At 42.1% G+C, this 26,678-nt stretch overlaps 1 protein-coding gene across 6 annotated transcripts in view; it reads right to left on the reverse strand.

Moving 5' to 3' along the window:
- Window positions 1-26,678, reverse strand: part of ADD3 (adducin 3) — a 99,930-nt gene that overhangs the window by 38,912 nt on the left and 34,340 nt on the right. For 4 of the 6 annotated variants that reach the window (XM_035547911.2, XM_035547910.2, XM_035547907.2 and 1 more), the window contains one exon: window positions 23,733-23,778. The exons of the other annotated variants lie outside the window; for them this stretch is intronic. The gene's annotated coding sequence lies outside the window, so the exon portion shown is untranslated. The remainder of the gene's footprint in view (window positions 1-23,732; window positions 23,779-26,678) is intronic. 6 annotated transcript variants of the gene reach the window in all.

Consider the following 26,678-nt stretch of genomic DNA (forward strand, 5'->3'; position numbering starts at 1 on the left):
CCTTTAACAACTAATAGCATTTGCGCCCGTGGTGGTAGTATTTCCTGAAATGTGAGCAAACAATGCAATAGATACGTTTGAAAATTTAAATATGTAGTATAAAGACAGCATGAGCCATCAAAGCATACTAAACAGTGTTACAACTGGTATCTATAAGTAGCAGAGGTTCACACTTCAGGGAGAAGACAAGCATTCAGAATTCCCCAAGTGCCAGTGAACAATGACCTCAGAGTGTTGGTTGTACCTGAACAAAAAAAGCACTTAACAGAACTGGGAACTGTATTAGTAGAATAGCTTGATTTTTTTTTTCTTCCATGCCCTGTTCTTTCATTTCCAATTGCATCATTATCACTAACAAAAAGACAAATCAAATTATATATTCCAGCGACTCTACGTTTTAAAAAATAACATATTCATTGTTATTCTTGCAGCTCATCTGACCTCCTCAGTACAGCTATGACAAATGCTCAGTCAACAAAAAAAATCTGAACAAAATGTGTGCTCAGAGTATCAGTTAAGAAATATAGCTGCTCTGAAACATTAAGGAGGATACAAAAGGGCCTCTACAATAGTATAACCTTTGCCTCTGTGTGCTAGCATCACAGTTTACATGGTTTCCATGGAAACCCTCTGCAAACATATGAATGTTCTTGCTGCGTTAGATGCCGAACAGAAAATCCTTTGTGACCATTCCGGAGGGCCATGGCCAGTGCCAACCTCCCAGTGAAATAATGCCCCTCACTATGCCTTTGCCCAGCAGGCTCATGACACGCTCTCTCACATGGTACAGCTGCTACCATAGCTTGTTTTTCCCCATCTGAAAAAAAAAGAGGTGTACATCATATCTTTTAAATGTCTCTTTCCACATCAAGAGCGTGCTTTGCCCCCATCAAACTGATGGCCAAGTCCCCAGGACTGGACCCTCAGATGCAACCCAAAAGCTGTAAAACCAGGGCACTGGCTAGGAGACTTCCAGCAGGCTCCAAGTCAGGGCACAGGGGAATATATTTACATAATGAGTAGGCAAATGCCCAAAGCAAATGCCACAATTCCTCATTATTAAATATCTTGAGAAAAGCAAATTAAAAAAATCTCAGGATGCCACAAGTATACTGGTGCAGAAGGGAAAACAAGTTTCATCACTTGTTATTTTTTGTAATGGACACACCAACTGACCTACATAACACTCAATCACAGAATGGCTGAGGTTGGCAGGGACCTCTGGAGGTTGTCTGGTCCAACCCTCCTGCTCAACCTGGAGCAGGTTGCCCAGGACCATGTCCAGACAGATGAACTGCTCAGGCACTGCATGGGCTCCTCCTGCTGCAGTGGAGGCAGAAAAATTTTATCCAGGAAAGAAAGAAACTCAACAGGAGGACTGGTTTCTGGTTTTGGTAGTTAACGGTGTGTGTCTGAGTGAAGGCTGAGGGATCAAGAAAACTTGCTTCCGTTTTATAAAGGAGGAGCTACTGTCAAAACATCTGAGTGTTGCGTCCCTTGTGAACTTCCTCAAAACGTACATCTCCCCCACAATTTAACATTTTAACCAACACTGAGATAAAAGCGTATCTAATAAAGTGAATTACAAGTGCACCTTCAAGAGACCCAGTCTGTGCACACAGCTGGACGGCACCTTGTTTGTAGACTGAAGCATTACCCTGTATTCTCATTTCTCTGAAACTAAGCAAATTCACAGCAGAGCAAGTTTGACTCTCTGATCTCTGAGATATCAGTGGTGTAATTTATCAAATTACTTACAGACATGCCCAGTCTGAGGCAGGACGATGGCTCCAAAGACTACATTGAGGAGAACAGCGAGCCTGCAGTCTGTGCGGTGAGGTAAAAGCCTGACTGTTCGATCCCAAATAAAACAGGAAAGGTCAACACCTTCTTGTTTGTAAACAGGCACTTTAGTGATTAAGCCATTTTCAGACACTATTACGGTCCCAATGACAACAATCAATGCAGTAATAGTTTTGTGGTGAGTGCTGCAGAAGGAATACGACAGAATTTGTACTGGGAAGAAAAACCACGCTCTTGCTATGTCAACACCCTTGATTTCTCCATTTATTTTTGTCCCTTTACAACAGGAAGCCCCGGCAGGAAGCTCCCAAAGCTGACACCGCCACCACCCTCCTGTCTCGCACCCCAGACCAGCTCAGTCCTGCAGGCCAGCTACCACGTTACTTCTGCAGCCCGGCCCACGTCTCCCTGCAGCACCGCCTGCGGAACAAAGTAAATATTGGGTTAGCCGCAAAGCTCTCGCTGTTCCCCTGCTTTAACAGCCCATTGTTCACTTGCGGTTGCCTCAGTGAGATAAAACACCAAAAAGCAGTGTTTCCGGAGCCTTCCCACCGTGTGTCACGGGTCCAGGGCTGGGCTTTGTGGGGTGTAGGCCCGCCCAGCCACCCCATTGCTCTTAGTGCTAGGGGCGAGCTGACCACGCATAGGCCTGCTTGGCCCATGCTCTCCTGCTTTGCTGCCCAAGGGCCATTTCCAGTGTATTTGTTTAAAGTCGTGTTTATTCCTCAGCAGGAGCTGGATGGGACCTGCTGGGGTCCACCCCGACCCATCCCATTGCCCCCCAGCCTAGCTTCTGCTGCTACCTATGTCAGCACCAGGTTATGGGTAACAGCCACTGCAGGTGATATTTAAGCACAGGAGGTGATTACAGACAATATTTAAGCACAGGAGAAAGGACACAACAGACAGAAATTAATCCAACCATACAGGAAATGATATAAAATGAGTGACTTCTCGATTTTTATTTTCAATCATATCCTCTCGCCCAATAAAGTGCACTGAACTTAATTAACATCCCGCTAATGAGACCTTCGATTGCCCAGAACAAAGCAATAATGAACGTGAGCTCTGTTTCTACCAAATCTACCAGAAAGATTTTTAAGGGTCTGCTTTCCCGCTGACATAAACACATGACTCCCATTAGCCTTAATAAAGGAAGAGAGCATTCAATAAGAGATTAATTTCCCAGGACTGCACAACTAAACCGTGGCATGCCTAAAACACAGTACAGGCTGCTAAGAAAGGGTTGGCTGTCACAAAATCATAGTGACAGATCAAATTTTTTCATAACTTTCCCATGAATTTTTTCATCTCTTGTTGCAGTTCAGAGCTTTTCACTTCAGGATGGAGAAAACGTTCAGAACTTTTCTTTTGACAAAATTATGGAAAAGCAAATCAGATAGTGGAATGCTTACCTCATTTTTAGGCTGAAAAATACAACTTTAAAATAAACAAAAAGTGCGTGTTTGATCTTAATGCATTGTCCCTGTATACTATTTTTGACTATACAGTACGTAAATCCTTACTCCCACAACAATGTAAATTTGTTGACAGGATGATAGGTTAAAGTTTATCTTTCAGGCCGCTTCCCCTGCACCAGTCAGAGAAATCTAGTTATGTCAATTTATGTCCCTCGCAGTGCTCAGCGAGGCGAGGAAACGGAGTGGAGTGCCAGAATGTGGAAACAATGCAAAAAAAAAAAACAACTAGTGCCAGAGCTGAGCATCCGATGCTTCAGCTAAGCTCTACATGTCCACAGAAAACTCTGAGATTAGTACTGCGCATCTCAAAGCTGCATTAAAAAGACTTAATTCCAGATTTTGAAAGCATATTTAAGCATCTAACAGAAGTTTTTTCTTAGTTTTTTCTCCACAGCTCACGTTTATGAATTTCAAAATGCTTGAGGGCTTTTCTTCCCTCCCCCCTCCCAAAAATCCAATTTGATAGGCAAAATGAACATATTTCATGATGTGCTTATCATAAGAAATCTACTTGACATAATCTAAGACATTCAATGCTATTATAGTATACATTAATGAACGCTGTTTCACACATTCTCCTATAGCTTTCCAAGAGAATAGACTCTATCTCTTACTGCAACGGCTGATACAGAAGAATATCTTGTTTGCTACTACTTATACACATGATAAAAGCCCATTAGCACGTATACTCACGGAAGCTGAACTGCTTTGATATAACAAACCGAGATATGGACATAGAGCGCAACAGTTGCTGTAGCTGCATGACCAGTACTGTGCTGTATTTTAGAGCCATATATTAAAACGCATCTTGCGAATTAAATCAAAATTACTTATTTGTGCTCAGCCATACAGAAATATTTGTTTTATTCTATAGAATTAAAACTGAAATCTGTAAGGCCAGTACAGCAAACTATGATATTGTGCCACAGCAAGATCAGTCCTGTGCTTGACACGGTCACAGCATACACTTGAAATCCAGCGGCCAGTCCTCTGAAAGCTGGCACTCTGTTCCACTTAAACAGAAGCAAAACTAAATCCCATGTTCATCAAAGACCAACTAACCAAAACAAACAAATGTAGAACAACTGAGGCAAGCAGGGAACAGCTGACTTAAGGACTACACAGATACCAATGCACTGGAAAACCACACTCAAAACACAAAAATTGTAACTCACCAGCCATGACGCTACTCTGAAGACAAAAATCACAGAAGTTTGAAATAGAAAATAATCAAAATACATGACAATTTTCTTCAGCATCCATCCCCGACTGTTCTGTCAAATACACAACAGCAATAGCACAAAGCATCTTTATGACAGGAATAAAAGGCTCTTTAAATGCTCCTTTTATTTTTTATTGAATGAACCCACTCTTACACAAAGTTCACGCAACGATGTCTCAAGCTCCAGCACTACTAAGTCATGTATTTGATTGGCCAACCATGGTGTGCAAGTTGCATGCAGAACAATCCAAAACATTTATTAATTGCACATAACTTCATGTGGCAAGTCAGGTGGTTGGTTAAGACAATGAACTTGCAAGCACTTTGAGATATGGAGTTGCTGGTAAGATGAAAATCTTTTCAGGGAGTATTTCACCGTGACTGACCAAACACTTCTCACCTCACAGTCACTGGCTGGCAAAAAAATAAAAGCAAAACAAACAAATACAGGTGTTGAGAACCAAACCCACAGGCTCCTCCTGACAACAGTGTTAGATTTGGTGTGGTTTGCTCTTGTCACAGCACCGTGACTCCTTGCTGATGCTGCTTCTCACTGCACGGAGGCACGCTGCACTACTCCTCCCCATCACCACAGAAATGCCAACAGACAGTGACCACCGTTTGAAAAGATAACATCAGATGTGGCAACTCCAGAGAAACCTTCCCCTAAGGAGTGTTCAAGTTTATTCATGAGAAAGGGGTGGAGAAAAACCGCAGCTGCAGGATTCACAAACACGAACTCACTCGCAGGTTTGCAAAGTCCATCACGCCACTGACCTGTCACGTAACCCACAGGCAAATGCAGCCGCAGACTCCCTGAATCGAGATGTTCCCAACAGGATAATATTACACTGCCCACCTACTCTCTCTGTTCTTAAAACTGCTTTTTGCCACTTTTAATCTCAGTCAGACAGGGACGAGATTAAAGTACATTAGGAAAGACAGGGCATGAAGCCAGAGCAGAAACCAACCTGCTCCTAACCCTTGTTTTAACAGCCCCTTGCACTGGGGGGGAAGCTAAGAGCGCTGTTTTCATACATTGCTCAGTGCCTTGAAGTAGATACAGACACAGTACTGGCCATAAAAACAACTGCAGCTCTATGATTTCTTAAATATTTATCATTCAGACACACCACAGTACAAAACCCAGAGCTGTGTTCCTGATACTCAAGCCTTTCTGTCAAAACACAAACTGAGAGAAGACCTCCTGGTAAAAACAGTTCAGAACACTTTCACGCTTTTGTTTTGAAGTACAGATCTGTCTTTTTTCCCCCCACCCCAACACCACCCACTCTTCCAAACAAGTAAGCAATCCAATGTTGCAGAGGAATTTTAATTGTTTCCATAACTTCTGTTACCTGCCAAAAAAGTGCTTAGTATGACAGAGAGAGGACAGGGTGCCTATGCTGTGTGTATATTTAAAATAAAATATGAGCATACGAATATATACATATATAAGCATAATATATGACTTTCACAGCAGTTAACTTGTGTAGCTATACAGACCAGAAGACTTTGTAAGACCCACCCTTTACTCTTTGAAGTAGCAACCATGGCTTGAACACGCTTGACTCTTGGGCTCAGACTTACAATCGAGTTACTACAGCCCAACTCCTGCCTGTCGTGTGAGCCAGGCTGGGTTTGTCGTCTCCATGCACAGTGCTCGGCATGATAGATGTTAGTTAGCAGTAGCAATCTCTTGCACGAGAGGCTAAAGTAAGGCGCACACCTCTGTATTTGTTACAAGTGCAGTCCCCCCCCCAGGTCTCCCCAAAGCCTCTGCAAGTTTGGCATATGTGGGTACTGTGACTGGAAGCCTGCCTCCTCACGAGAGTTGTGTAACTTTTTATTTATTTTATTTTTAAGATCTTGGTCTGTCATCCCTTCCTCACCCTGCGTAGTATTTCTCACCACAAATAATGGTTCAGGACCTTTTAAATACTCATCTTGTGGTAGAAGTAATTGCACAACACAAGCTTGTGAGGACATTTTCAGTGTATTTGTACAACTTCATTTATTTAGTTATTGCGACCAGGTCTAAAAAACAAAAACAAACAAAACCACTTTCTCTAGCATTTGTTTAAATAAATAATTCATTCTATACATCTCACACTCTATAAATTTACAATATGTGATTCTATGTATCAGCAAAATCCCTAGGAAGGTTGTAGTTTAGGCAAAAGTGGTTTTGTTACTACAGCTTAGAGATGTTCTCTTGGGTAAACTGCATGCCAGCATAAGCTTGCTAATAGGGGAGGCCTAACAATTTCCATAAAACAAATGCATTTAGAACAGTTTAATAAACAAGAGGAAAAATATCTGTGGGATTTGCAGGGTGGAAGCTAGCAAAATATTATCTTCAAATGGTAGATATTACACATTTTTCCATTGATTTTAAAACTAAAACCAGCAAGCGGCAGCTCCTGACATCTCTCATGTTCAGAACCTACTTTTGACAGCATTTTGTGATTTGTGATGGGTGGTTTGTTTTTGAATTTTTATGGTCTGGGGGAAGCCTCGAGGCAGATGTGCAGCACTGTTGATAACGCACATATTTTCCAACACCATGATAAATTTCCCATAACTGCTGGCCCACAACATGACTTTTAGCAGTTTGAATGTTTCACATTTGGATACAGCAGTGTCAGTCCATTTGGTGTGATAGCCTTGGAGCTACTACACCAAAGACATGTCTTCCAAAGATGGAAGACAAACATTTTCAGAACTGATTACTTTCAGCGCTCAAGTGAAGACTCCTCGAAGCAACTTAATTTCCGAAAATATTGCATGTTGCATTCAGAAGCCCAAATCTCCCTTGAGGAACTTCTCAAACTGGAAATCCTAAGTCAGAGATGACTTTTGGAAGGTATAGTCAGAATCTGTATACTGACGTTAGCAGCATTGGCTGCTAGTGCTTAGGAGATGCTTTATTTCACATGCAAACCCAAATAAGCACATGTATTTCAGCACCTCTGCATCACTACCGCTGAGAAGGTCTATGCTGTTTTCAAAACCTGAAAACCTGCCCTGTCACAGCTGCAAAGGAAGCGACAAGAGAAGAAAAACATGGGCAGCGTACATCAGCAATTAATTCCAGCCACCGCTGCCCAGCTGCTTGCGCAGGGAGGAATTGGCCCATTTCCTCTCCCTGCCCCACTGCAGAGAGGGCCCTGCAGGGCTGGAGGGGAGGTGAAATCCAGGCGAAATCCAGGCCAGCGTGCAGGACAAGAAGCAGGGCACAGGGAACAGGATGGCCACGGCCACCGCTTGCTGGCGAGAATGAGGTGGGACATACCTTTAGTCTTTCCTCTGAATATAAATCTCCTCACCTCCCAGGGATTTCAGGAAAGGCACAGAGTACGAGAGAAGAGGATGGTACCATTAACATCCACAGACCCCGCTCCACCAAGCGCCGGGAAATTTCATCCCACTCTGGAATAAATTCACAAGGCTACAGGCAGTTTTATCTGCTTCCTCTAACACATTTAAACAAACAAGCAAACAAAACAATCCAAACAAAAGAATACAACAATACATTTTTTGCTCCCTTAATTGAAGTCAACCCCCATTCAGAAGCTCCAAATCATTCCTCTGGATTCCTTATCACTGGGTAAAGCCACACACAGCAGACTCTTAATATACATTACTGGCTTTTTCTTCAGCTCCAACACCACCTGCTGAACAGCTCTTTGCTTGTTAGTAACAGCAGGTCACTGTTTGGCTTGCTGGATCTATCAGGCAGGGACAACTTCTCAAACTGCACAGCTGCTCAGAAGAATGCTAGTAAGAAAACATCAAACCTTTGACAATTTTCAGAACCAGTGTTTAAGTAAGAAGTAACTACTGGAGGGCTATCCCTCTGCAAAAAGGCACCAGGAAGAGCTATCTTGCCCATCTCACTGAATAAATTTGGTTTGCTAAAAGTATGGGCTTGGGTACCAGCGTGTGGGAAGAAAAACAATACTGGAGAAGCAGGACTGGGACCCAATGTCCATATAGAATTACAGAATCACAGAATTAAGGTTGGAAAAGCCCTCCAAGATCATCTGGTCCAACCATCCCCCTACCAGCAATGTCACCCACTAAACCATGTCCCTAAGCACTACATCCAACCTTTCCTTGAACACCCCCACGGACGGTGACACCACCACCTCCCTGGGCAACTCGCTCCAACTGCTCTTTCTGAGAAGAAAAACAAGCATGAGAAACAAGCATGAGAACAATATTCTTTTAGCAAGTAACAATGATGAAATATTTCAACACTGCCTCTTTAAATACAAATCTGTGAAGTTCAGACGTATGCTTCAGGAAGATTGTATAATCTCTGCAACACCTACACAAGCATTCAGCGTTATCAGTGGGAAACTACAAAAACAGAGGATTGCAGCAATTTAGAGTTTTCCAAGGAAAGTAAATCCAAATTCTGTGGTTGACTGGCGAGCAGTATTGCATGCATTGTTCAAAATACCTTCTCTTTTTACTTCCTTGCAACAAATGGCTTACTGATGGGTACACAGAAGCAGCAAACTATTTTTAAACAGAAGTACAGCACACTTTACATTGCCGGTAATCTCACTATACTTTTGCAGTAGTTACACTGCTTACTGAAAGCACGATCATCTCTCATAAATCGTCCTGTAATTTCAATTCTAGCTGCTCAACACTGGGCAAATCCATTGAGGGATGGTTTCCTACGTTGTTCTCTGTCTGCCACAGCAAAATCTGAGTTTCTCATGTAGGAGAAACACACGCAAAAAGCTTCTTTATACTTTCAATCCAGTTTTACAGCAGGAAGGAAGGCATTGGGGGAAGGAGGGGGATGCAGCAGCACTCACACCGCACAGTCCCAGGAACTCCAGGGTATAATGCCAGCTCTGTAAGTTAGCTCCTTTCATAGCTGCTGCAATACAAATGATAAATAATAATTTATCATAATTATTTTATATTATATTAAGTACTGGGCAATACAAGGCAAAATTCAAAACAGCAAAACAGACAGTGAAGTTGTTAAAAATCTCACAGGGAGTAAAGGCTTTATTAGACCTACCTCAAGCTCCAAGGTACTTCAGTAAACTAGGGGGTGGTGACAGTGACAGCTGCCTCCTAGAAAATCACACAGCCCAGAAGCGATGCCCACCTCACCCATGCTTACTAGAGTGTTTATTAAATCAATACTCATCAATTTCAGGACTGTTTCTCAAGCTCAGTTTTACAGTGATATTTTGACAGAAGGCTACAAAAATATTGACATGTCAAGAAGGACAAGAGTAAACGTCACTGCATCAATGAAGCTCAGCTGAGTACTACAGATAAAAATAGCCCAAATGAACCCTGCAGGTGTACACGTGCCAACAGGTTAACCCAACACGACCACTCACAGACTACTCTTCTTTTTCTTATATAGAGCATAATTCCTCCCTATGCAGCACACCTGCCCAGGACCTAGGCATTGCTTAAAATCACGTAAGATGCCTCTCATAAATTAATGCCATAATTCTTCAGTTCTTCTTCAGTTCTGTGGGATTTAGCATTTAAACTGAGGTGTGACGCTTCAGGCTGTGGTGACTAGGGCTGAATGCAGATGCAGAGCAGGCTCCAAGCCTGCACACCACTCACATCCCAAAACAGCCACGGGTGACTGCAGCAGCAGGGTTTGAAGAGGTGTGCAGCTCTCAGATGCGCTACACACCGAGCATTTAACAGGGAAAGGTTGTGAAAGGTGTTTAGAGAACCCACAGCTTCCACAGACAGCCACGGCATGAGGAAGCTAGTATTATTACTCATGCTGAGAATGCGCCCACACAACCGGACAATGTGTGCAACATGCATTACTGAAATAGGAAAGTGCTCAGTGGCACCCAGAAACACTTACATTACACAGCGGCTGAGGATAAGGAGCACCCACCTGAACCTGCTAGAGGAGTCCAGGTGAGTTACCCCACCACACACTTGATGGGTAAATAGCCCGTGAGTCACTTGGGACGAGTCAAGGTTTTCTCTCTCTTGAATTTAAACCAGAAACAAAGATGCCCACAGACTTTAAGTTCCCAGTCTGAAAGGAAAATTCCTCGCTCCTAAAGTAACAGAGTTCTCATTCCTCATTCACATGATGCATGAGCTACAGAAAAATAACATTTCCATGTTCAACTCGTGTCCACAAATCCATTAGGTCCCAGAGGGGGGTTCTTTTGCTTAAGCTCAGATGTTTACAAACATTTGAATTCATTGTCTGAAGTCTCCCTCTAGGCTGAAGTGAATAATTTGCTAGACTTTGCTGCCTGTACTGACTAGACATCCATCATAACAGAAGCACATAATTCACAAGTAGACATCCATATTGCAGACATCTTCAGTTATGCAAGACAAACGCTGCTCTGCCACACTAGCAGGGTACGTGCAAGACTGAGGAAATACACACCAAGGAGAGATCGCTTCGTTATTTTAAATAACGAGGGAGAAAAATGACAAATGTTGGATTTTAAAACGAGAACCTACTCAGTAAACTATTGCAATTCACACAGCAGCGCAGGCAGCACACTTCGGCATGTGTTTTTCCAGGCTTCTCGCTAACTTCAGAGGTATCGATCCCCTCCAGAAGCTGTATTACATACTGATTTTCTGCACTGCGACACAGAGCAGTATGAAACGAGCGCAGAGCAGCTACCAAGCAAACAGCAAGATCTGGCAACGGTGGTGCGAATGTGGACGTACAGCTAAAATATGCTGCGAGAAGATGTCACCAGCACAAACAAGCTTGCAGAATATCAAGTGCAGGAGCTGCTAACATAACAAGCGCTAAGTGAAAATACATCTGGTTCCCTGAAATATATAAATCACCAAAGATGTCAACATGCAGGGAAGAGAGCAGGAGGAATGGCGACAGGAGGAGGAATGGGAAAGATAGTAATTTACATTTTATTGTATTTTGTGATCAAAATACAGGTTTACTTGATTAGGAAAATGTATTTCCATGAAGACTACTGTATAGCAAATAACCTTAAGAGGAAATGGTGCTTAACAAGCTCCATAAAAGATTTTTAAAGCAACTATAACACTTTCCCCCTTGCTCCCCATAAATGCTTGAAGCTAATGTACATCTTGAAGACCAAAATTTCCATATTTTGTTATTGCTGTCATGAGAGGATAAATGAGCCAAAGAGTTAGCAAATGCATTAAGCAGCTCACACTTCTGGACCTCAACAAGGTATCAAATTCTTTATATTACACTGTTAGTATGACATGTAAATAAGCAAAGTGATGCTTTCTATCAGAAATCCTTTAAAAGTCCATGGTGAAAGCTGAGTTAAAGCAAAAAAAAAACCCACACATCCATCAGCCCATTACAAACATCCTGTTACACTGTTTGGTAAAGGCTAATTTAAACCCAGCCCCCTTATACCACAGCTAGATATTTTGGGGTTGAATTGGTATGATTAATGGCAAGCATGGAACATTATAAATGATGGTGAAGATGAACGGGTTTCTGAATACTTTTCTGAAGCATGCAGGTTTAGCAGCACCCACCTACAAGCATATGCTTTCTTCCATATGACACAACACGTGCAAGAAAACAACAGTGCAAACTTGATGTTTTAGGTTTTAAAAAGACTAGAATAAACGTATCTGCACATGCATCTCCCCATGGCCTACAGAAAACAGATTTTGTCAAAGAAAATGTTTCAGTGGAAGGAACCTGACCTCTTTTGTGACTTTTCCCCATTTTATGATTCCTTGGTACAAAACTGGTACATAGCTGAGAGATGCAGGAGAAGGCCTTTTTTCTGGTCTAGTAAACCTGTTTTACTTCAAAACTATTTCACCATTGTTATAGTATTAACATTTTACAAAGATCAACGTTCAGGGCTTTTTTTCAGTCACTTACCTTTTCAAATACCCACAGATCATCAGCAACTTTATATACAGTCGAAATGCAAATCCTTCCTGCTCAGGGTGGTAAGCAGCTGAAAAAAGTCCTCACAACAGACAGCCCTATTGCTTTGTGCAACTGTTTACTTTTTCAAGGGAGATGTCATCAAAACAAGTCTATCAAGCATATCTTCCTTTTCATCAGGTATTTTTCTCTTTTGCAGAAAATGTAAAGTTCATTAAATGTCTACTTTCTCTTTCAGATCATGAATTCATATACATACAATGAACTATCAGGAAAAAAATGATGTTTAAATTATTACAAATTTTTTAACATAAAAAAATGCTTTCACTCTACACACAAAGTTAAACATCTCAAAGAGACTGCACCCATAGAAGAGCTAGCACAAAGCCAGAATTAGTCCCAAGAAATTTTTTTCTTTAACTCTTGTACCAGATACAAGGAAGACACTATACCTTATTCATTACGTATCCTCTTGCCAAGAAACAAGATCGGCAGTAACATTTAAAAAAAGCCACAGGCATCCAGCCTGACTCATGCCAATCACATATGAAGACAGCAGAAATTTCAGACTTGGCAGATTTCGTAGGACTCTGCTGACCATGCCGCATCCACCACTCACCACAAAGCAAGTTTTACCTACATCTTGTGGTCAGGACTTGACCAAAACTGAACAAACATTCACATCTAAATATAGGTTTGCAGTCACAGATTTTGACCACATATAGGATATTTAATGTACTCAGTACAATACAGTTGATTTCAGTCCACTACTTCTTATGATCTAATTATTCATTAACATCCACGGGTTTTACACAAAGTTACACTGTAGTATGGCATTAAACTTCTGGTTATTAAGTATGTACATTCCTCACAAAGACACATGATTGTAGAATAAATAATTGCTTTTTTGGATTTTATGATACTGGCAGTTTCAATTCTACAAGCTGAAGGGGCAGACGAGAACCAGCAAATTGCACGTCCGCCATAAGACTGAAGAGCAACCACCTATTTGAAGTGTACACGTTCACTTTTCCCAAACCACACGATAAATGATATATGCCCACATATTTACCAATTCTGTGGGGTTTATTTGTAATGATACATACCAACTCACCTGTATAGACTTGCTGGTCTGTGGTACCCCAACTATTTCTGGAATGCTTTTAAGATACTGAAATTGTTTGCCTATTTTCATACCTCTGATCCTGAGGTAGCTTTAAGCAATGGATCACAGTTGCTAGATCAGCATTTTCACTTGCAGTTACCTTACAATCTCTTGGGCAAATATCTGCTACTGGGCAATTAGCTACTTTTTTTTTTTTTTTTTTTTTTTTAAGATTCTAAAAGTCTCTTCTATCAACTTTTCGGTATGAAACCGATTCTCAAGATTCAACTGTAAAGTTCCTGCACGAAGACTTCTCAGGGAAGTCAACTTGCATACAAATCACCTAGCTTTCATTCTGCGCCTTATCTTCTCTGGGCGCTCCTTTCACACTTGGGCCATCCATCAGCTCTCCAGTCTGTCTGGCAGGACTTCCATTTCCTGCAAGTATCTGAAATGATTCAATATAAATGATTTATCATAGGCTCTCATGTCTTTAGTGAATTGTTTCTCAGAATACCTTTTGGCCAGCCTCATTATACTTTAAAATTTAATTTGAGAGAGGGTATTTTTTTTCCTTTTTATTTTCTTTGTTTGAACACAGCTTCAGCTTTTGAAAGATGTCTCCTTGTTTCTAACAGATTCCTTAACTCTGCTATAAAGCCATCCTTGCCTCTTACAAATAAAAAGTGGCAAGAGCAGAAAAAATTGGAATACAGCATATTTGATATATGGCGTGTATTTTATCCAACCTCTAATATGCAGTCTTTCAAGAGCTGCTTTACTACCTGCGAGCTTCGATTTCCTAAAAAAAAAAAAAAAAAAAAAAAAGCTCTCATTTTTATCTAGCACTTTTTTTTTCCTAAATTAAGAACTCTACCATAATGAACTTTCTGGCTATTTCTGAAAAGATCCTGAATTACAGTATATTACAGCCACGGATACGTGATACCAAGCACTTGAAATCACAGCCCATGCACACAGAATCAGATCAAACTGCTCCCCGTCCTGCAGGCTCTTTGACCAGCTGCACCCCAAAGCACCCTTTTGGCCCAAGATGTCACTCTTTGTTCTGAGTGAGCGATAGGTACTGCAATACTAGTATTTTTCATTGTACAGAATTAGAAGTGTAAGTCATTACTGAAACAAATCCTCTGTTTCACCTTTCTTCAACATCCAGAAGCTGTCTATCAACAGTCACCTCTGCCTTGCAATTATGGGATTTCTTCCGACCATCAAGTTCTGACACATCTATGGCCTCACTAAAAGACACACATCACCATTTTTAATTATTTCTTCCCGCTGGCATTTTGTAAAACCTTCAGGTGGGAGCAGGCATATATTTGGTCTGTCTGCAGACTCTTCTATTCCCTTCATCTCGCTTACTCTTTATCCCATCTGAGCTGATTTTTGCTAATCTGTACCTTTATTGTTGGAGGATTATTCCCGATTTCACTCCTAGAAGGCAGGACATGCCAAGCTGTCTTCACCAACAGCTGACTTCCTCTCCCCCTTAAGTTTGAAAACTTGTCCATGAGCTTCTAAAATGTCAAGTACCTTTTGTTGGTTCCCTGTTGGTTTTGCATGAAGTCGTCCTTCCTTTTCAGATCTTTTGATTGAAAACGTTTTTCCTCCTATTCATAATTGAGCAAAAGCCTCTTCTCTCCATGCTTTTTCACAACCACACACCAAAGTTGTCTCTGCCTCAGCAATAGTTCATACAGGATCCTGGGAACACTTCAGACCACTTCCCCAAGGGCTCCTGCCTCCTGTCAGTATACATTTGGCTTTTGAAACTCTGTCCTACCCGTACTGCTCGTCCCTGGCTCCTTCCCAGACCTTCAAAAAGATCTGAAGAGTTGCCTCCTGAGGTCTAGGATCATTGCAGCCACACGTCTTCCTTCACCCAAGTACACCTGATAACCAACTCACCCTCTGCAGCCTGACTTGTCTTTAATTTGGCTGTGACTTGCCAGTTACCCTGCTTCTAATTTAATTATTTGTCCCGATTACATATCTTAATTGCAACTGCTTACATGGAAAGCAGAAGCACTGGCATGTACATGGTAAGGAACACAAGTGTACAGAGAGCCACTTCAGCCACAGTTTGAGTGTCTTTGCAAGAAATAACTAAACCTGTCTACTACTGGAGCTATCCAATTTTCAAAGCTCCACTTCAGTTCAGCACCTCTTTACCCTTGCCATACTGATTGCAAGTACTAATTTAAAGTGATCATCATTACACGATTCCAGCTGTGCTTCTGTAAATTATGAGCTCAACCCCAATGGCCAGGGACTAAGCGAGATACCCTGCTGAAGGTGTTTTTGCAGTAATCCAAGTGTTTAGGGATAAGTAAACTAATTATCAGATGTGGAATTTAAATGTGATCACTGAAGGATGAAACTACCACCGACAAAAAGGACATATTAAATGTTTTTCTCTGCCTTGCTGTACTGGATGAACAATTGCTGTTGTACTCACTTCAAAGACGAGAAGGTCATTTTTACAAGAACTACCAAGATCATGATCAAATAAATTCATGAAGATACCTCAATGTACAGTTTATAGTCCTAAAAAAGCCACAGGAAGTTAGTATTGACTTTAAAAGCTTACTGGAAATGGCAGGTTAAAGAAATAAAATTAAAAACAACACTGATAAGCTGAAAGTATAAAATTTCCAGCCTTACTTCTCCCACAGATTACTTCTGTCTACTTAAAATATTAGCATTGCATTCACCTGTTCATATTGATAGGTTATCCACAAAGTGCTTGCAATATTCTAATTAACTACAGGGCCCTATCGTACTCATGCTGTGAAAGTCTCAAAGCTATGCACAATTAGAAAAAAATCTTCACCTCACATCTTACCAACTCTTGATCTTGGGTTTTACCCTGGAAAGCCTGTAATGGGCACACCGGTGTTTGCGTCAGGCATGGAAATGTCTTGAAAAGGCTTCAACTAGCAGAGGCGGGAGGCTGACATGGGAACTGCCGATGGAATTTGCTATACTAGAGTCCAGTTACCAACGTACTGAAAGCAACACTGATATTTTCTGAAGCTACTTCCTCCTGCAAGCTTGAGACTGGTATCAACAGGCTTCTTCCTCTGAGAGCATTCATAAACTTACTTCCTTCTGCCCCTTCACAGAAGCATGCTCGTGCTCCTAATATCAAGGTAATTTATTCACTATGTTATTACCAGGCTTGTAACTCTTGTGATTTTTACTATTTTTTATACTTTTTTTTTTTTAAATTTTAAGGATCACATTCAAAGAATGCAAACAATGTAAACAAAGGGGTTTGTTTTGCTGCTCAGTAATTACATTTGGGGTCTTGGACTGCTTTAGCTTAGAAGAACTAACTCAATTGTAATTTACAGTCTACATCAAGTATAATGACATCCTTACAGTTAAAGACAGACATAAGTTCAGAATAAACAGATTTGATACAGCACTCACAATTCATCAATTTTATGCTAACATTAATTCAGAAGCATGGATAAGTTTTACTTAAAATCAAAAGTTCTAATTACAGTTAATTCCAAACAGCCACATAGATAAACCTCAATCTGACTGGGTTGATGTGTAACCCTGTGCTTACTTCTCCATACGGAGGTTTGACACCAGGCAATAGCAGCAACTGTTGACCACTGAAAATGATTCCCAAACACAGACTGAGCATAAAATAAACGCACTTGCACTCACCCTACATCAGAGATATTTTTCCCCCCATCCCCTCTTCACCAAGACTCTCATCAGCTTAAAGATAATACAAGACAAATCACGTTTCCTAGCACCCTGTGCGGATAACAAGCAGAGGCTACAGCTTTGGAAAAACTCAGCTAACAGCACAGGCCCTTTAGAAGCAGAATTAAGAGAGCCTCAGCTGCAAAGCACTCGACTGGCACTGTTTTACCCTGATACGCCAGGGTATACGCTAAACCAAGTCTTAAAACTCGGTCCACATTTAACAAAGTTAAATGCAAGATGTTCTCTGTGAAGAGTGACTGCTCGTTAGCAGAATGACAGAGCCCTCCTGTTCTTACAACTGAACTGTTAGGAAGTAAATCCAGCTTCAGCTGAGGCGCAACAAAAAGCAGAGTGTTTATTAAACTGACTTTCTAAATATCAACATTTGCTAAGAAGGTCAGCATTACTATATACAGTCCAATGCACAACGGGAAAAGAATAATCCTAAAAAGACAGGCTGTTGTTGAAATTATTAAATCAGTATCGAGTGGATGGAAGTTTTAAGGCTTATAATTATTTTGGAAAAAGTTCAACTTTTAAACACTCATTCTTCGTTCATTCCACTCAGCTTATGAATAAAGCCAAACCAGACTGGGTTGCTGAAAAACAACCCCACTGTAAGTCACAGTGATGAGCCGATACATATCTAGGAACATTTTTTTATGCTCATAAAGATATGGTATTTTTTAAGTCATCAAGTACAGGCTTGCTCCTGAACTAAGGAGCATTTTAAAAAGTAAGTATGGTGCAGCTGAGATAGGGTGACACATTTAAATTTCATTAATAGTTTTAATGCTAGCAAAATGGAATGATTTTGCCTATTGGAAACAGTATTTAATTTTAAACTAGATCTGTCCCTTTGTAGTTATAAGCCTATTGATTTAATGTATGCCAGTCTGCAATGCTGAATGAAAATTTTCAGCTTTAATTCCAGCATCACATAGAAATAGCTGAAAATCTGATCAGCATGTCACAAGCTAGTAATTATATCAACTTAATTTTCCAGAGCTGGTCTTCATTAATTCATCATTAACAGGATAAGATAACACAGTCTGTACTACTAGCTTTTAACAGCCTGCTCTTGTCAACTGAAAAAGCTGAAAACGAACAAGTTTGTTCAAGACTGTTTTTTTTTGTTGTCGTCTGGTGTAATCCAGAGCTCCACTGCTTCCCTCCCACTGCTCGGCTGCATTCCCTCCCTGCAATTCCCTCTGGAAATGACAGCCAAGCTTCCCCGATCCCAGTGCAATCGGAGACTTTCCATTCATGCTGTCCTCTTCCTCTTCCCACCTAGCATGAAACTGCTTTATCGCACGGCCCAAGGAATTTGACAGGGAATGAGATATAGAAACTTATCAGCTGCCAGAAAACTGTTTCCAAGATAGGGGCAGAGGAAAGGGAAGGAGAAAAGAGTGGTGAGCCATCCAGCGCTCTTCAACACCTTCCAGGTACTCGTGGAAAAAAAAAGGGCAGTGCCCATGGTTCAGGATTTTAACTTATTGAAAATAATGCCTTTGAAAGATACAGTGTCCTTTTTCCTAATTCCACAACAGGAATACTATCTACAGAATTCCTGCACAAACCCTAGATCAGCTAAGACTTTAGAAAGCTGAATGAATTTGGTTGTCTTCCTCACAACCATGGATCACAGACACAGCAGCAATCAATCCTGCAAGTACCCTGGGATGATGCTTTCTCCTCTTGTACTTTAAAAGCTTCCTCAGCCTCCACTGTTAAAGCTCTTCTCTTACAGTTTTCCATCGCGGTGAGAGGGGGTTAAGTTTAGCCAAGTCTTGCCAGAACAACTTCGACATTGGATCTCTTAAGACAGAAAATCTTCAGCTTTGTGCTGAAGAAAGAACCAGGTCCTATTTTTTAAATGGCAATCCCTGTTGAAATTGATGTTTCTCAAAAACCTAAACCACACAACCCTTTCATAAGTGTAATAAAGCAACAGGAACTACATACAAAAGAAGTGCTTTTTCATGAGAAAGGCAACAACTGCAGAACTGTCGAACAGGATCTCCCTTTGTCTTTTTTATATTCTCTTTGATTACTTTAGCTTGCACAATATATATCCCACACCGCGTTTCATTTGTTTACGAGTATCTGGGCAGAGCTCCAGTGCTTTGATGCAAGCGGTCAGAGGGAACAGCTGAGTTCAGCGCGAGCGCTGCCACCAGCGGGGAGGGCTGGAGAGGTGGAGGAGGTACAGCACCATCATCACGTCCAGCACAGCACGTGGCTGCCACCAGCCAAGCAACAGGGACCGAGCTCCAAAACGTTTCTTCAGCTGAACGGGAAAGCAGTCGAACAAGTGAGGAACTCCAGTTCCAGAGAAGTACAGAAAATACAGTTGTCTTCACACTGCCTACAGATCTCTTTTTCCATTCTAAGTGGAAAAAAACGCAGACTGCAGACACAGTATGAACAAATATTACTGTCAGCAACTACAAATATTTAGTGAGAAGGTTAACTCAAAGACTTTCCTGCTCTGAAACCTCTCATGCTAAGGAAAAAAAACTTTCAAATTGATTCATGGCAGAGAATAAGACATCGGATTACAACATTATTTTATGTTATGTGCGCAAGCCCAACTGCGTGTTTAGTTTTGTTTTTGTTAACGGACTGCAAGACTAACTTATTTTCACAAATATTTATTGGGAAGGGTCATTTAAGGCAGAACTACACTTGTATCCCATATCCTGCTTCTATTATTCATGCAGATATGAGTATTGAGTCACTGCTGTTTGAAGAGACCTACCTGGGAAACAGCCCAGATGACAAAACTGCCCAAACCAGGGAGGCTCACCCTGTGCACAGTGCTCAGCAGGGACAAGTCACGTTGAGCAGGAGGAGCCTCTGAGATCCTACAATATGGCTGGGAACTGATAGAATGTGGTGATCAAGCTTTTCACGTTGGCCTGAAATGGCACATATCCAGGAGTAAACACTTACTAAGCAGTTTCCATTGCTTGAGCCTGGAAAGGGGTGAGGTTAAATGGATTTTGAGTCAATGGTCATCACAATCGCTGGCATGGAAGGGTGAGGGCTGGTAGGAAAATGGAGATCTACTCTTTGCAATGTAAGAGACAGACGTGTCGAAAGATGTGTTGGGTGAAAAAAAGCACTCAAGTGCATGCTTAAAATAACCCCACAAGCAACATCTAGTCCCTGTGTGGGTTCTGAAGGCCCAGGGCTCAACAGCACAAAGCCCACAGAGGCTGGGTTAGAGGCACGACCTTCACCCGCACCGTCATGGTCACCCTGCAGACTGGGCCCGGACCGTGTGAGTGAAACTGGGACACGACGGACTGACACTTACGGAGGTTAGAGACAAAAAAAATTGATCAGCTCCAACTTCGGTAATAAACAAAAATATTTTGGTAGCTACCCTAGCCTGCCCTGCATTGACCTCTTCCTCAGTGCTAGGTGTAAGGTGATTTTAGAGCTTTAATTTCTAGCAAAACTAGCAATGCCAATTAGGGCCTAGAAACATGCTTCATATGAGAGAGACATTACCTACTCAAAAAGCATAAAAACCCCCACATTTTCACAAGCATCTGCACCTCCTCACATGGACCATGCAGGCAGAGGTGAGGGGACACAGCTGGCCCAAAAGCTAAGGATCAGCTTCCACTTTTATCTAACCAGGTTAAATGCTTCTGGGGAATGGAGGAATGCTCTGTACTTCAGGGCCTCTCTGTACTTCAGGGCCGGGCTGACCTTTTTCTTTTCTTTTTTTTTTTTTTAAGCAATTTAGGCAAGAAATTTGAACACAGATTTACATTCATCTTCCATCTGACTGTATTTTTGTACCATTTGCTTTTAGCTCGATCCCCAGACAAAGCAGCAAATAAGAAGCTGTAGCTTTGCTGTGTTCTCCTACTGTTACAAGGCGGTGCACCAGCCTGGAGTTATTGAGCAAACCCGTAAGCCCCCCAGGTTACATTCTTCCTGCACCTGCCGCCTTGCCTTTCAAGTGAGCCCTGCTCTTATTAAAAGGATCAGAGGCTGTCCTCAGGCATCCCCTCTCTTTGAAGCAGCAGCCCCAGCTCCATTTTATGGAAGGACCGCTTGGTTCAGACCTTTGCCAAACAGCACGACAGGTTTAAACAATTACTGAAGACAGTGCATTCGGATTCCAAGCTCCTCTTGCTCAGTCTCTAGTTTTAAAAATAATATTTTTCTTTCTGCTAGGGCACTCCTGAAATAAATGCTCCAAACAGTGACGATCCAAAAGGCATTATGGAAAAAAATCAAAGCTTACGTGCTGTGACACAGGTTATCAATAAAGAATCTCATCCCACATGGAAAAATGAAAAATATGTTATTTTTCAGCAATCAGAGAAACAGTGGTGAATCCTGACAGCTTCAGACAGAAGGGAATAATAGCTCCTGGGATATGTTACACAAATGAGCAACAGCAGAGAAGGGAGGAGAATCCTATAGTTTCCTTTAAAACCAAGCGATTAGCAGTGTTTCCTTAAACTGCTGGGAAAGTCTGCAGCCTGGAGCCAGCCACATGTTACTTATCAATGCTTCGAATGCAGGGCTAGTAAAGAAAGACCACGTCTGGTTCCTTTTGCAATAGGGAAAATCTCTTTTGAAGTCTTTTAGAGAGACTGACGGAGGAGAAAGTGTCAGGAAAAGGATCTGACAGGTTCTGCACAGTGAGGGGCAAGACGACGTCTGGAATAAAATCTCCTCTAAATTGGGCAAGGAGATAGAAACCTCTCCTTCAGCATGGAGACGCCAGATAAAAGCGTCTGAGGCTCGCCCGTATCTCTTTTCCAGTTGCACACAAATTCCTTCCCGTGCTTTCTGCCAGCTCCTGTCTTACCGGGAGCCTGGGGGCGCCTGCGCTGGGGAGCACAGCACCTACAGCACAGACAGACAGACAGCCTGCTGAGCCCCTGGGAACCGCTGGCGCTTTGAACACCCCAGGTACCACAGAAGGCCTCGCTTAAAAGGTGGAAGAGAGCAAAGCTGAGGGGCTAAGGAGTCACTCCATTTCTTGAAATGAAAGGCACCCCCAACGAACACGCTGATGACGATGCCACTGCTTCGCTGCTCTGGGACAGGATTTCTCTGTGTTGCCAGTTCTGTGCAGAGCAGAGAGCTCTAAGCAGAGCAATTTTGCGCCGCCTGCCATGTAAGTGTAATTACCCACTGGCAGGCCAAGAACTGGACACCTTTCATTTTTACCAGCACTGTAGGCTGCTCTGCCCTTCTCTCAGCTTCCCACCCTCTGCAGACACCACTCAAAAGGAAAACACACGTTATTTTTTTCCCCAATCACAAAGCCAAAACAAACGCTTGATGTAATCGTTCTCTAAAAGCTGTACAGAAGTAGAAATTTGAGAGATTACTTCTGTACGAACTGTATTCTTGTCTGTATCAGACTGCTTTTGTATGTGGCGCATGAACAACCTACACAGCTAAAAATACATTAACCTAGCATAAACTCCTGCACAGGGCAGAAAGCTGCAGAGCTGACTACAACAGCACTCATAAGTAGCAATTTCATGTATTCTTACGGGAAGAAGGCAGCTTTGTATCTCAGCACTATTCAGTTTGAAGAGCATGAAGTATGCAGTAAGCTCTTAGTTAATGTCGGAGAACTTATGTTCCAACTAAACATATAATCAATGGGCACAAATAACTTTGTTGTACTCTTTCCTCTCCAGTTTGTTCTTTATGCACATGAATTTATTTAGGAAGATGAAATTCAATAACTAAATCTGCTGTGGCTCCATCTACTTATCTGCTCCCCTCTCTCCCCAAAATCATGACAAATAAAGGAGATAAACTTTCTCCAACTAAAAAAAAAAAAAAAAAAAAGGAAATCTATAAAGCATTGTGAGAATGTTTGCTGCCTATTACTATGAAAGCGAGGAACACAATACTGTATATCCTAGCCATACCACAGTAACACTTCTAAGTCAAAATAGAAGTGTCTGGAAAAGGTATAAAAACTGAAGAGTTCCTAACTTGTAAAATATCAGCTACTGCTCAGCTTTTGCAGACTTCATACTCCTCCTTTTGCAGCTTTAGGAATCGTACAAGTAACAGTTAAATAACGTGCTGAATTTTGTTAATTACCGTGACGAGGGGCCAAGCTGCAAGCACTGCCTTTGCTCAGCTGGGATAGTCCGACCAGTGGGCAGCACCCAGCTGGAGGCCACCTCACTGCCCATGCACATGGGAAGCTCTGTGCGCCCTTAAAGCAAGGGTTAGGCGGTGCTGTGCAGGCTCCAGCACTCATCCCAAAGCTAATGCACAGCTTCTCCCCACAAAAGTATTTTACACAACCTTAGTGAGATTAAAAAGCACAGATAAAAACCACAATTGCTTCAATAAAGCCACTTTAAAGTGGCAGTTCGCTAATTCAGTTATCCCCCACCCCCCAATTAAAATCATTACACTAAATGACCAGCAAGAACACAGCCAAAAATCCACGTAATAAAATGTTTTGGGTACCTCGATTTTTTTCCACAGCTCTCCTTGCTCTATTAATGCAGCTGACCTGTAAAGCAGAAGAAAGATTAATGACTTGTGGTAGGCTTTTCAGTGTTACTGGAATATGCTGTACACTTAAAACTTCACAAATCATTAACACAACATTAGGTTTCTTGAACTCTTTTTCAGAATATTTAATTTAATTATGTTTTACTTTGATACCATACAACGCATTCTTCATTAAAATAATAAATCTCAGCACAGGGAAGTCTCATTTAAGAGCGCCTGGGTGGGGAACCATGTGCCTCATGCACAGCAGACTACAAACAGAAACGAAACCCAGCTACCTGCTGAATTTTGTAAAATAACCCCCATATTCCATAATTCCTCTCCTAGGCCAGCAGAAGCTGAACTTCAGAGCAGTCAAATGCCTGCTGTGCTGCCGGGTGGGCAGACCCTGACCAGGGTGGGGAGCAGGAGAAAGGGGAGCACAATCGGGAACACAATTCCTCTCTTTGAAGGCCGGCGGCTTCATAGCTGCTGGCGTGCAAAGTTCACGCGGGAACCACCGCCTTTCCCCAACCCCTTCCCACCACCGAGCAGCTATGGGCTTTCCTCTTGCCTTCATCTTTTAACATGAAAGTAAAACGAGTAAATAAAATAGCAATTGTTTGCTTCTATCATCTTTTGTCTTCTCAGTCTTTGAGCATAAACTGTCTCCAGTCAAACCCAACAAAATCTATTTCCATCACCTTCCCTTTTCCCTTAACCACTCCTCTAAGGAAAAGCAATTATTTCCTGGTGGACAGGGGCCAGGCTCCTTGATTTCATACATGCATACAAAACACGTGCTTTTATTTATTTATTTTTAATTAAAAAGACTGACACATTGCGTATTAGACATTTTATGACTTGTGACATTGAACTCAGTCTACCAGTAGGCATAGATGGTGCTTCTTTCTAACCAGCTAACCATTTGTATTTATTCCATTGAAACAAATTTAACTATCACCAGCTTTGCCTTGTTACTCCTCCAGGACTTGAACACAGTATCCTCAGGCATTAGAGGTTTGGTCTTTTGAGTATGTACAAGTACTTTAACAGTTTCAACACTTCAGCAGGCTGGTCAGCCCTTCCTCCATTACTGAAGTCTGGATTGTTCAGTGCTGTCTTGGTTTTAGCTGCAAAGCACTGACTTCCAAAAAAAACAATGTGCACGAAAAGAAAGTAGAACGATACAAAACTAATGTATGACACTGCTGTCACAAGATATTCACAGTCTACTTTCCCTAAATTACTGTGTTAGAGAAAGCCAGTTCCTTGCTCACTTGAAAATAAACATTGCAAAAAAAAAAATCTGGCATTGTTTTCAGCCAGCTTGGACTCGGGAACGAAGGACGTGCTGGCACTCAGCATTACCCCAGGTAAGCAGCCACCACCGGAGTTCCCCTGCCTTCAAGGCCAGCAGAGGCACGAGCTGGGGGCAGGCCTGGGGCACGTTTGCTCCTCACCGAGCGACCCATGGCAGTGAGTGGGGAGGGCAGGGGACACGGGCTGGCACCAAAAAGCACCATGTTACAGCCGGAGCACTGCACAGCAGCAGGAATTTAGACACTTGAACGTGGCCATTTATTCTTGGCATGAGTACGGTTTATTTTTCACCTACTTCACGCTGCAGGAGATAAGGAAATACCATTTCTATGCGAGCTCCTGATCGGTTATTTTAAGCGTAGCTGTCACCTGCGAGAGGAGATGTCACGTTGCAGGCTGGCAGCTGCTCTGTTAGGCCCCAGTGCCCTCCTCAGCTCCACCAGCCCAGGGCCCAGTGGCCCTTACGGTGGTGGTCAGCATGTTTTAGCGCCCTGGAGCCCACAGCACCCACCACGGGGCCAGTGTGAGCCCTGGCAAGCAGTGGCCAGGCTGCGCCCCCACCTTGGAGGCCAGAAACCCTACAGCGGTCAGAAGAGGGGAGCAGGGAGGAAGGCAGCTGGAGCCAGGAGCCATTACGCTAGAAACGTCACAGGCCCCTGAGCAGATGCTTTTCCTACTGCTTGTCACCAGCTCTTTGCTACCAGCCCTTTCTTCTTCTCCTTCACATCCCTGCTCCTCAGTAGCGCTGCACGCATTTTCATAATCTTTTCCCCTCTCCCCAGTCTAAAATTCCCATAATCAAACAAAGAAAACCCTCAACAACTGTAGGACTACCACAACATTGGTGTCATGTCCTAATTCACTCTGCTTAATCGATCGAGGTCTTCTCATCCCACCCTACCACTCCTCCAGCACGGCTGAGAAATCCTCTGGTGTAGGCACTGACCAGCAGTTGGCTTTGCCGAGCTTAGCACTGCTTAGGACATGCATGAAGCTTTCTTCACTAGAATAAACATTAATTAAATGCCTCTACAGCCAAAGTGAAATTGCACATCTAATACCAAACGATGTAGATCATATCAAGAATGGGGGAAAAAAAATCTGAAAAAGGACTAAGAGTCACACAGTAAACATCATCTCAAAGCCAGCTCTCAATTCAGGGAAAATGAAGACATTCTTGGATGAATGGGCTAGGAAGAGAGATTGATTTTAACTCAAGATACGACAGCGGTAAGACAAATATTGAACATGAGCAGCTTCAGAAATTTGGAATACATCTGAATGAATGCATATGTCAAAAGTTAGACATATTACACAAATCCTAACAGGATATTGAAAACACAAGTACAAATTAAATGTTAGAAGCCTTCAGCCTGCAAGACAAATGGATTTGTGTGTCAAAGATGCCATTTCTCTTCTTGAGCATTAAAGTGAAAGCCACTTGGTTATTTGAGAGCTTTCCCCCGCTCACTCAGAGAAAGAAGTAATGTTTTAGAGCTGCATCCAGAAAGTATGAGTAATCACAATGATGGATAGTCAAGGAACTGATGGGATATCCCAAAGAAACACTCTCTGGAATGAAAATATAATCTTCAA

This window comes from Cygnus atratus, chromosome 7 (assembly GCF_013377495.2).
Source record: "Cygnus atratus isolate AKBS03 ecotype Queensland, Australia chromosome 7, CAtr_DNAZoo_HiC_assembly, whole genome shotgun sequence".
NCBI lineage: Eukaryota > Metazoa > Chordata > Aves > Anseriformes > Anatidae > Cygnus > Cygnus atratus.